Source organism: Rhyacophila brunnea, unplaced genomic scaffold (assembly GCF_057557595.1).
Source record: "Rhyacophila brunnea isolate RB1 unplaced genomic scaffold, BYU_Rbru_1.0 scaffold_20, whole genome shotgun sequence".
Lineage (NCBI taxonomy): Eukaryota > Metazoa > Arthropoda > Insecta > Trichoptera > Rhyacophilidae > Rhyacophila > Rhyacophila brunnea.
This window is the reverse complement of record NW_028232860.1, coordinates 35,805,195-35,817,355: the sequence shown is the minus strand read 5'-3', so window position 1 is coordinate 35,817,355 and position 12,161 is coordinate 35,805,195.

The window sequence follows — 12,161 nt, the reverse complement described above, 5'->3', positions numbered from 1 at the left end:
CGCATTTTTGGCAAGTATCCTAATTTGGCCGTTTGAATGTTAAGTTCATGCCATGGAATATTTCTGCGTATAAATGAATATTGATGGGATTAGAGCTAATATTGAGAATATAATATCTCAGTTATTGTCAAATGTGGCGGAAGCAGTTTCTGATACTGACAGAGTCCCTTCTAGAGTAATGACTCTCATATTGTGATGGGATTGAGAGTATGTGTCTTTGGTATTTGGCTATCTTCTTCGCTGTTTATTTTTAGGGATATTTTTTCTTCTAGCATCTTCTTGAATAAGTATACCGGAAGTCGTCGCAAGTTCAGTAAGCAAGCAAGGCAGTAGAAACATGTTCAAAAAAATTGTGACTGTCACCTAATGTTTTTAGTGTACAACTTTTACAAATTGGTTTCCGTAACAGTTCAACAGTCAAGTAATATTGAACTGTTACTTGGCAAAAATGTTGTTTTCCTGGTTCACTTTGTCTGATACGACTTTTTTTCGTATTCATAACTTCCATTATACTTGTTGTGAAACTTTTGCCAGTATTTCGTGCAATTTCTTTATCATTTCTGAAGGTTTTTGTATCATCCTTTAAGTTACGTTTTTGGTGATTATTTCTTCTGAATCGATAATAAGGGTTACAGGTTAAAACATCGTTACGATGTTTAATCGTGGAAGCATTATTTGAGCCACAAAGGGGTGGTTCTTCAATGTTACTATCATCAGATGGTAAATTAGACTGTAATAATTCTTGAATATTAAAATCAGGATCTTTTATGCTGTCATCTGAATCCTCAACATACAAGTTATTGGAGTATATGGTTGAACCTAGAAGCAAGATTATTTGTTTAGATATTGTGTACGTGTGTTTAGATTTAAATAAATCAAATTCGATAAATTTGGTAAATTTTGTATAATTTACAAATAATACACATAGTCATAATTATAATATGACTATTTTACTTACGTTCTGTTGTTATTTTTTTTCAAAATTTCACAAAATATCTTAAAAAATACGTTTGATTCACCAAAATCAACACTGAGTAGGTATGATGTTTGAAGGTAAGCCAACTATGAGTAGTAAGGTAAGTCACACAAAATGTTGACTTATCTGACTACTCATGTGACTTAACTGTGTACACACCCCGTAAAATAAAGAATATGAAGGTGAGACGTACGGCTTACCTGAATACACACAACGAAAGAGTATTTTTTTTTTAGTATATTGGCATTCATATCTCATTTTTGCTGTTTTGTGACTTACCTGACTACACATCCCGACCCACGAATTATGAGTACCTAGTAAAACCTTATTTTTTAATATTTTTTTTTTCATTTTTTGTATTATTAGTAGATACATTATTGACAATTTAAAAAGGTGTCTGTATTACTTAATGAAATGAAGAGGGGGAGGCGCCAAGATTATTTTTTTTAAAAAGGGAGGCGTAGTAACACAAAGTTTGGAAACCACTGCTGTATAGAATAGACCCGCAGAAGGTGAAATATTTTAGTACATTATTTTATTATTATAGTATGTTATTTACAAGAATCCTTTCCCTGTTTTCTTTATTTATTATTTTATTTATTGCCTCAAGAGTCTCGAGTCTTGATATTTCGTATTAATAATTATATTATAATGTCTTTATTTATATTATTTACCTTGACATTAACTAAATAATACCTAAATTTGATTCTACTATTATTATAAGGATACAAAAATGAATAAATAAAACCAACTACGCAGTGACATCTGTTGTGGAAAACTATAACACGCCACAAATAAATGTTTTAATAATTTTCGAAGACGACAGCAAATCGGACTAGCGACACCTTGTAACGAATAGAACATCTTGACGAACAACGATTTATGTAATTTTTACCAGAATATTATTAGGATAATAAATAATTTTTTTAATTAAATTTTTAAAAACTTTTTAAAATACGCAATTCATTACATACTTTATAATAATATATTATTGAAGTACTCATTGATTTAAAACACAACATGGTTGTGTTGCGAAATAAGTGGGTATACTTTTAGCCATCCTTCGCCTTTATAACATACAGGTTTTTAAAACAATTTCTTGATAATTCTACCACAATTAAGTTATTTTTGTTGACAGCTGTTTCGGGCTATGAACCCATCAACATACCGTTCAAATCAGGTGGCTGGCTAAAATCCCATCTTACAGTAGTTTTTCAAACGATTGGATCAAATCGGAGGATTTATCATTATGAACCAATCAACGAATTCAGGTTAATCCACTTCGTTAATGCCTAGGCAGATTTTTTGTTAGGCTTCGGCCACATAGGTAGGTGCTTCGCTAGTGCTTCGCTAGTGCCGAGCTAGGTGCTATGCTTGTCTACTAAAAACACTACTGCCACATTGCACGCTACGTGCTTAGGTACAAATTCATTTGACATTTGGGAGCGCTCAAGTCAACAAAGGTATGTCACTCTCAAAACTAACAGAAAGCTACTTCTCACAGAGATTGAAAATGAAAATGAAAATTTCAAAAGTCTCAAATTCGAACTTGTTGGGTGCTTAATGACAATAATTCATCACATGCGTCATTATTCATAACCTCAAAATATACGGCGTTTGACGTTTATCATACTGAAGAAACATCCGCCATCTTGAAAAATCACTAGGTGACACAATAAAAATAACCAACACGTTTGTTCGCCGGGAGACTCACGAGGTGACTAATAATCACGTAGCGAGGCGCGAAGAGTGCAGTGTGGCCATTGCGATAGTAAGTATAGTGTGCGTCCGTTCGCTAGGATATGTCACCTAGCACGTAGCCACCAAGCAAGGCACCTGCCTATGTGGCCTTAGCCTTAGTATGTACCAGATATTGTTGACTATAGACGAATAGATGTGATGTTTCATGATGCTAGGTATCGTACGGTTCAGGCGCGCGCACGGAAAAATGGTATGTAGGGTCCATTTCGAAAAAAATATATATAATAATTAAGCGGGCCTGGTTAACAAAATCGTAACAATATAGATTTTCGTCGCCTAAACGCCCTAAACCACGGACTTCACACTTTTCGGGTAGGTACATTCCCCATGCCCAGACATTCACGCTGAGTCTAGCGTTGAACACCTGGCCTGCAGCTATAACTACGCGTGCATATTTACGAGTTATTACAACGTGTCGCGTCCACAAGTGGTTAACGAATGCGCGTGGCCTAACGGTAATTAATTTATGTAAAAAACACTTGAGCACAGAACAATTATTAATTCAAGACGTTCATGTTGACATTTAGAATAAAAAGTAGAGGTAAATCAACTAAGTAAAGAAAAAACAAAGCAAAAAATAATTTAATAGCAAAAGAAATAAAATGAAAAAACAACAATAATTCAAGAAAAATACAAATTAAACAATTAAATAGAATTTTAAGAACAATATACATTATGCAGCGCTAAAAATGTCAAAATCTCTAGGGAGTGCATTAGCCAGCCGCACAGCCAGTGTTGCCATGTCTACTGAAATTTTAGTAGATCTACTGATATTTTTTGCCAATATACTGAATTTTTGATTTTTTTTCGAAATTCAAGAAATCTACTGATATTTGTGTTTCTCCATAATTGTAAGTTAACTGATGATTATTTTAATAATAAACTTGAAATGATTTACGCACGATCTTTTTTAATGTGTTACACTTCTAAATTGACGAAGAAAGCATTGTAACTCTACCCAAGAGCGCCATTTTACCCATTAATATCATCATTGTTTACAATAAATTAATATTATTAGTTATTTTTATCCTTATTAGTCTTAAATTATATCTAATATACTACATTTTCCAAAATCTACTGATATTTTATGAAATCTACTGAATTTTTTGTCAAAATCTACTGAAATTTTAAATTTTGACTTGGCAACACTGCGCACAGCCCTCGCTATTGGTGCCTGGTGAGCCATGGAGAAAACAGCTTTCACCCACGCACGCATGTAATTGACAGGTGGATAAAAATTCAAATTTTCCAGGATATAAGGATTGGAAACTATACCATGTGAGAGCAGGGAAAAATGCTTTAAGACCAGAAGTGACCTACGAGCTTCAAGACAATGAAAGGCGAGCATGCCTTGAAGAAAGTTATTCGTAAATTAATACTCGTTTGAAAAGCTGTAAAAAGGAAAATAATTATATGAGTATATTAAAATAAAGCCAAATTATTGGTATCATTATTGTCCGTTTGTGTCATCCGCGATGTCTTGTCTTTGTATACATGTCGCGTCAGAATGTTATGCCATTTTACGACGATTGTACCATTTTACGAGTGCCACGAGTTTTCCACTTACTGACACATGCCTTGCATGTCGTAGAATGCCGAGAGAATATGCGTAAACTCGTCTGAGAATATGGGATTATTATAATGAGGATTTCAAGGTATACATTTATATTTTATACACATTTAAGATACACATTTATATTTTTTTTTATAAAAATTGATGTTTTTTTAAAATAAATATAAAAAATATTAAAACTCTGAATTAGTCAAAAATCTAAACGGCGAAAATTTGCAGTGTTGCCAACTGTACTATAATTATAGTATTTGTACTATAATTTTGGTCCGCGTACTATGTACGATATAAAATAGGTATAGTACGCCCAAAATACTATAATTTTGAATATCGTACTATAATTTAATATAAAAGTACTATAATTTCGCATTTTCCATTTCGCAACCGAGTCGTCTTCGAAAATTTGGAAATCTGCCTCATTTAAAAATTTTCTTTTCCTAAAAAAATGAGCTGACTATGAAAAATGGGGAACCTGCGGCCCGCGGTGAAATATTTTTTCTAAAAAAAACGAGCTGATTATGAAAAATTGGGAACCTGCGGCCCGCGGTGAAATATTTACACATTCTACTAAATTCTCCGTTATTTTTTTTCTGAGAAACAAAAAACCTATACATTTTCAACAGATGACAAGGCGTACTATATTTTATCCCTAAATACTATAATTTTGGAGGCTCTGTACTATAATTCCACTTTCAAAATATGGCAACACTGCTCTATATCCCAATGCTGGGGCGTGGCAGGATGGAGTAAGTAAGTAAGTTAGTAGGTATACCTATATCTTCCAAATAATAATATTATTACGTACTTAAGTTCGAATATTGCAAAACTACCAATCCACAATATCACATACACAAAGTACAAGCTGATAAAATAAGCTGCTTGCCAAAATTAAATTTGTCACAAAACGCTATATAGGTATTCGATCCTAATATGTAGCAAAAGTAGGTAATTTTTCTCTACACCACAGCTTCCCTATAACTAAAGTCACACTCGCCACTGGTACGTATATTATTATAAAAATACGAATGTTTACGGAACGTAATATGAAGGGCATTGCTGACGTAATATTATTAATTTCATCATTATTATAACTTAGATATCTTGACAAGCTGATTTATTCAGTATAATACAAGTCTATAAAAAGGAATGATTGTTAATAAAAACCGCCAAAACCCGGTCATTTGCAAGAAGCAACGGAATGTCGTGGATTGTAAGCGTATGTAATTATTACAAATACGAAAACAAACAGCTGATGGAATGGTGTCAGAAAATCGAATAATAGCATCATTAGTCATTAGTCATAAGCTGTCTAATTACTAATTAGGTTCCCAAGTAGTAGATCTTGATTAATGATAAGATTGATAACACAAACACAACAACATTATTGTACTTACCAACCCATACTAAATTCTAACCTCACTTTCGTAAAGTACTGTAATATATTCTATTATGAGTATTATATTATAACATAACCATTTTTAACACTGCACGTTTTATTATAGTATCTAATGATATTTAATTACAATCCACATATACTACTGTCATTCTTTTCAAGTTACATTCGTGATGATTTGTTAATTTACTGCCGTCAACTTACGACTATGTTTATTATTTATCTGTCAAAAAATTCGCGATTAACATGAAGTTCGCGTCACTAGAGATGGGCTCAATTTTATTGAATTTTTAAAATCTGATATGACTAGTTCGATACTGATGTAAGTTGTAATATCGAATTGATGGTGTTTGTAAATTTTCGGTTTCAGTTGCTTACGTTGTTTTATAATTTATGAGTAATACAATTTAGTATACCATGCATTTATGGAAAATGCGTCACGCACAATATTAAAAGCCTTTGCACTAAGCAATAAAGTCATATTATGTGCCTACTCAAATAGATATTTTTTTCTTTTTACCATGTTCGATCCTAAAGCGCGAATCAAATTGATGTGCATGTCGCCTACTGTCACGCTGTCGCGGCAAAAATTTAGTCTATGATTTCGTCATGTTGCAGAATATTTTGAACGATCGCCATCTCTGTCAATTCACTGAAGAATGTATTATTATTAATCAACAATAATGTATTAGTAATTTGAATTATTATTAATTATTCATGCTAATTTCAATTACATACTGCAGTCTGCAATTTAGAAGAGATCTTTATTTAGCTACATATTTTTTCGACTTATACGAGGTATAAATGAGAACTCTGCCATTCTGGGCAGTGTTCACCTGCGTGTTCCTGATAACTATCTTAGAAATAGAGAGCATCGGTTGTTTATTCTCCCAAGGTGCAGAACCAACCTGCCACTGGTAATGCCAATTGGGAGGGCGATAACTATGTTCAACCAAATTGCTTCGGGTGTTGATATATTCCACTTGCGTGAAGGTGAGTTAAGGTGGACGCTATTTTATAAATTCTTAAAACAGGGTCTTATTAGCAAACTCGTTGTAGGTACTTTTTTGAGCTTCTATAGGTGTATAATTGTATTTTCACTGGTTTTGTATTATGTTCTCTTTTTATTTTTTCATTTTTATCGTTTTTCTTACTTTTTTCTTTATAACAATGTTTTGTCATGTTGTGAACGTCTTAAACTTATAATTTGTAATGTACACTATGTTAAAAAAAAAAAATTAAATTTCTAATGTTTTTGTGTTCTCTAATTATTATTTGATATAGTTAGGTTAGGTTAGGTTAGGTTAGGTTAGGTTCTACCATCTAATCTACCATCGTTTTTTTTTTGTATATACCTATCTACTAAATAACTAAACTAAATAATTATTTACTGAGTTTAGATTGAGTTGGGTATCTACATGGAATAATAATTATTAAATGCCAATATAAAATTTATCTTTGTCCGAAACTTTATCGGTTGAGTAACTATCCGTAATGTACGAAACAAAAACTTTTCCCCCCAGAGAAACGAGTTAGTTAAATATTGGAAAACACAAACCCGCCCCTGGCTAAACTTTGAGAATCCTAAAAAGCTCCTATATTATTTTATTACCTTGCCAGAGACCACGGCGGAAGTTATTTTCAGTCAAAAAGCAGTGGCGTAGAATACGAAATATCACATAAGTAGGTAAGTGATTTATTTTCAAATATGATATCTACAACAGTCTCTGTTAGTCAGCTCTCTCACATCTAAACTCGCCTCGTCTACCGCACAGCCATAAATCAAACCTTCCAAAAACGTCGAGCCTGTGTTGCATAAGAAGACCGCGTAGATCTACCTAGTGACAGTCGCACGGAACCTACGAAACGTATAGATATTTGGATGCGGCGACCGGCGAGTCGGTATAGGAATGACCAATTCGTACGTGTTTGTATGCTTCCTAGCGTCTTCGACTGGCAGCCCGAGAAGCGTGCAACTTGTCGATTGCAACAGCAGATATTTTTTTCAAACTTAACAGTCGCATTCGACCAATTTGCTGAGCTCCATTTGGCAACGTGTGTTTTGTGAATAACGATAACGTCACATCGACGTATTCGACACCCTGCAGGCGAGACGAGTTTTGATGTGAGAGCCGGCTTATATAATATGTGTTTCAATATTTATTTAAACGCTATGGTCAGTGGTACGATCTAGAAGTGGTGAATGGTTGAGGTAGGCTGTTGAGATCAGATATAAGTAGTGCACACTAAACTTTTTCAGAAAAACGTATAATGAACTAACGCTACAATGTGTACAGTGTTTGTTAGTTTTTAAAATTCAATTAAGCCCAGGCTAATCCAAGCCATAGTAAATAATAGTAAAAAAATATCCGTTAATCTATAAAATGTGTATGGTTTAAATGGCATAATTTTAGATATTTTATAGATAGAAGAATATTTTTTATCGATTATGGATTGGTATTCATAGGCAGGGCATGATGCATTTTAAGAAACTAACCAACGTCATTAACTTTAATACTTATGTATTTTTAATTCAACGAAAAGAAAAATAAGTTTGCACTATTTTTGTCGGATTGCCCATACCATACATTATACCATACATAATTATTGTTTGGTTTAGGCAGGGCTTAATTGATTTTAAAAACGAATCAGCACCATCAGCAAAATGTATTCTTAGTTCAATGAAAACGAATACGTATGAATAGCAAAATTTAATGTGCACAATTTATGGCAGATGTTAACAGCCTACCTCCACGCTTCGCCGCTGATCATATGGTCGGTGTTTTGTAAAAAGGGCGAATCAACCATTTTGGCGAAATCGATGTTTTAATGAAAATACAATATGTACCCCACTAGCTTTGTTGTGTAAAAACGGCGAATTTTTATCTCCACAGGAAAATACTTAAAAACGATAATCGACTAAAATTAAATTAACTAAAATTACGAAATAAAAAGCAAATGTGATATATTAGGCCTTTTAAAATATTATATAATAATACCTATTATAATGACAGTATTCTTTCTAAGCTTTGTTATAAACTTGTTAGATGTTTATAATCATCTACAGGTAAAAAACAAATAATAATGTTAAAAGTTAAAAATCCTCCTCCTGTAAAGTAGCATTTTGGTTAATTCGCCCTTTTTACAAAACACCGACGATATATTGGTAAAAATAAAATATGTACTTTTATATTAATTTGAGTCACCGCCATTTAATTTCGAAATATTTATTTGTACATCCTACTTATGGGAATAGCAATTCTTTTTAAGACGTAGTAGTGCAGTGCTACTGTATATATATTGGGGGGATTTAGCGACAGAATACGAAACTCACATAATTTGAAAACACTTCTGAGAAATATAGGTATGATCACTAAAAAAAATCTTTTTGTAAAAAATACTACAGGTAGGATTCGAACCTGCGTCCCTCGGGAAAGTCGCAATATTACAATTAAATGATTCTTTATATTCAAAGAAAACTCATAAAACTATTTAGAAAATAAACTGTTATAAAAGGTTCGTTTAAGTTTTACTACTTTATAATCGATGTAATTATAATAAGTTTTACTTCTATACGCGAAGAGTAGTTTCCTCGTATGTTAAATTTCGGACCGCCCCCGTAGAGCGTTAATACATTGTGCATACGCGCTCGACAAGGGCGCCACTGGAACTCGGTTTACACAAGTTTACGCTTGAACAATTGGCTCTAATAACTGCTGAATATTATTTCTCTCGGATAGTAAAATACTGCCATCTCTCGGCGTATCCGGTAACTTGTGCTTTGATAGAAAATACTTTGCACATAATAATAACCGTAGGTACATAATTTTAGCCTTTTAGGATATACTAAGTAGTTATTTTGCTGTAGGTACTAATATTAATCATCATCATTAGATGATCTGATTCACATATAAATAAAATGCATTTCAAGTTGTACACATTCTTATTTTTATAAAAATGGATGTTTTCTAAAGTAAACATAACCGTATGCGGTTTAGATTCGTGTGCCATACTAAACTTATGATTTTTGTTCATGGAAATATATTTTCACAAAGTATATTATAAGTATGTGATTGTATACCATACACTTACAAACTTAGTGAAATAATATTTTCATGAATAGAAATCATAATTTTAGTATGGCACATAGTTCTAAGCCGCATGCAGTTTTAGTCCATGGATGGCCTCTAAAACTATGAATATGTCAAAAATCTTTTATATCATCATCATCAGTCTGAATCTATCCACTGCTGGAAGAAGGTATCTTCAAACTGCTTCCACTTCTCTCGGTCCTGTGAATTACGCTGCCACGTACTTCCGCAGAACTCATTTCATCGATCCAGCGGCCTCTAGGTCTACCTTGCGGACGTTTTGTACCTCTTGGATACAACTGGATGACTAAATTTGTCCAACGATCGTCCATTCTTCGAGCTATGTGTCCAGCCCATCTCCTTTTGACGCTTTTAATGAACTCTATTACATCGCACGTTGGGGTAAACTTAATAAACTATTTTTTTTAAATAAACAATACCATACAATATGATGTAAGCTGGGATCCTTTCTTTTTAATTGTATCTATGGTTTTCGCAGCGTTAAATTGATTTTTTTAAAACTAACTAACACCATCTGTAAATTGTAGTCATAGCACAATAAAAAACCAGTACGAATAACTGACAAAGTTTAATGTGCAACATTTATATCGTTTCTTAACAGCCTACTTCCACCCTTCGCCACCGATATCATGTTATATTAAATTTATTCATTACTCGTATTAAAAAAAAGCTCTGCGTGCGAATTTATGATTTTTCTAACAGATTATTGAGGTTGTTCAAATTACCAACACAAATACTAGGTTAATAATAAGAAAGAATTTTAATTTACTTATAGTTCCCTACAAATTCTCCGGTCTGTAAATGTAATAAACTTAACTTCGTAACTCAATTAATAATCGCTAACGATTACAAAGTCTCGATATAGGTATGTATGATCAAATGTACATGTTCTTGTGCAGGATAGACATGATTTAATAAAAGTCATTTCCCGTATGATATTTTCACCCCAAACATTGAGTCGTCAACTCAATATTATCAGATTAATATCATGCAGTGGGTGACTCAAGGGTAAATTCTTGGTAGGCTTGGTATTAAATGTTATCATTAATTTCAAATATCAAAAAAAAATAAAGATTGAAAATGAAATCAGTGGAGAGGTATTTAGAAATTCGTTGCGGTGTATGACAGGGGTAGGTATATATTATTATGTACTTTTTTAATTGTTTTATATAATCTCTTTATTTTAACCTGTTTTCGGTGGATCAATTGAACGGACAGGGTCCGACTCCCAAAAACGACCCGTGGTTGTGATGTAAGCGGCAAGTGACGACAATATCTACAGAACCCGTCAGTCACAAAGGTGCTGTATGACCTTCTCATAAATGGCTTACAGGAAGAAAGCTGTCATCTTAAAACTGCACCGAAATATAAAATAGATACCTATAACTAAATCTTAGTATTCTTAATTTAAACTATTAGTTGCAAGACCACTAGAAGTAGGTTTCGGCACAACCCCCGAAGTGGAGGCAATATAGCAGTGGCGAGGAATGGAGGTAGGCTGTTAAGATCCGACATAAATAGTGCACACTAAATTTTGTCATTCATACTTATTTGTTTTCATTAAACAAAGAAAACAATTTACAGATTGTGCTAGTTAGTTTTTAAAATTTAATTAAACTCTACTTAATCCAAACCATAATAGTTTAGGTATGCTATCGGCGATCCCATAAAAATAGTGCACACGTTTTCAGTCATGCTTATTTGTTTTCATTAAATTAAGAATGCATTTGCAGATAGTGTTGGTTAGTTTTTAAAAAGTCATTTAGCCCTGCCTAAACCAAGCCATAACCGATAAAAACTTATATCTACAAAATATCATGAAGTGTATGATGTAATGGCATAATTTTAGATATTCTATAGATAAACGAATATCTTTTGACTATTATCTACTATGAGTTGGGTTAGGCAGGGTTTAATTAAATTTCAAAAACTAACAAATACTATCTACACATTGTGGTTCAATGTAAACAAATACGTTTGACTGACAAAGTTTCGAGTGCATTATATATATCGGATCTTAACAGCCTGCACCTTAGCCACTGCAATATAGTGGATGTTACTATCGATTCATTGACAATGTGTTGTACCTATTCACATTTTACGAATCTCGCTACCCTAATTATACATAAATTTTACATACAGAATCAACTAGACTAGACGATACAAAAATTATTAGTAAAGAAAGAATATGTTAATCTAATGTAACGGAAAATCAAAAAGGCTTTTATACTAGCAAGTCCTCATGTTTGTAGAATAAAGCAGGTTTAATAGTATATTGTATCTGTCCATCTGTGAAACTTGGTCGGTACATTTGCATATAACTTTACTTCAGAGCTTTTCAAAGTGTGT